The following is a 1099-nucleotide window of genomic DNA, read 5'->3' on the forward strand; positions in this document are numbered from 1 at the left end:
GATTCTCATGGCATCATCAAAAATCAGCTATCAATGATAGGTTTGAGTATGGTCCTATTTTATTACCCTAAAAAGAAAGAAGAGAGAGAAAAAAATAAAAGATTGAGTATGGGAAATTGAGAAAATAATTGAAAATACTTAATTGAATTTAGCAAAATGTACATTTAGTTTACATGGACTTGCACTTTGTCGTTCCTGAAGGGTATATGTCTAGCTGGAAGGGTATCTATGCCTAGTTAGAAGAGATCTTCTTTGATACTTCAATGCTCTAATGCTTCTTACGTTTTGTTTTGTTTTTTCTAAATTACAAGAGTATTTTTTTTTTTTTTCATTTTTCTGAAGCTGGAAACGGGGAGAGACAGTCAGACAGACTCCCGCATGCGCCCGACTGGGATCCACCCGGCACGCCCACCAGGGGCGACGCTCTGCCCATCAGGGGGCGATGCTCTGCCCATCCTGGGCGTCGCCATGTTGTGACCAGAGCCACTCTAGCGCCTGAGGCAGAGGCCACAGAGCCATCCCCAGCGCCCGGGCCATCTTTGCTCCAATGGAGCCTTGGCTGCGGGAGGGGAAGAGAGAGACAGAGAGGAAAGCACGGCGGAGGGGTGGAGAAGCAAATGGGCGCTTCTCCTGTGTGCCCTGGCCAGGAATCGAACCCGGGTCCTCCTCACGTTAGGCCGATGCTCTACCGCTGAGCCAACCGGCCAGGGCCTACAAGAGTATTGATGTAATGGCTGAACCCACCATCCCATCTCAATTCACTCTCTATAATTCTGTATTGGTTTTCTATTGCTGCTTGTTGGTCAAGTAAGTTTGTAAATATGATATATATGTTTGCTCACTTATAGTTTGCATTGGGTGTGGGGGACAGGCTGTAAGCAGGCAGGGTTGTTATAGCCTAAGGCTTAGTTTCAAAACTAAGCTTTTCCCCACACCCTTGACTATTGCATGATGTGGGGTTGGTACACTCTCATGAGGAATCCCATTATGCCTCAGATAAGTGACTTTGTATCAGAGACTTTCTTGTTTTTATATTGGATTAAAGGTTTTGATTTCTATATTATAAAATGGGGCAGAGGAGCCCATGCAGGAGGAGAGA

General features: G+C 45.4%; 1 non-coding gene across 1 annotated transcript; it reads right to left on the reverse strand.

Moving 5' to 3' along the window:
• Positions 1-635: 635 nt before the first annotated feature.
• On the reverse strand, positions 636-711 carry TRNAV-AAC (transfer RNA valine (anticodon AAC)). Its single transcript has one exon. It is a non-coding gene; the product is annotated as a tRNA-Val (tRNA).
• Between the last annotated feature and the right edge of the window lie 388 nt (positions 712-1099).

The sequence above is a fragment of the Saccopteryx leptura genome, chromosome 1 (assembly GCF_036850995.1).
Source record: "Saccopteryx leptura isolate mSacLep1 chromosome 1, mSacLep1_pri_phased_curated, whole genome shotgun sequence".
Lineage (NCBI taxonomy): Eukaryota > Metazoa > Chordata > Mammalia > Chiroptera > Emballonuridae > Saccopteryx > Saccopteryx leptura.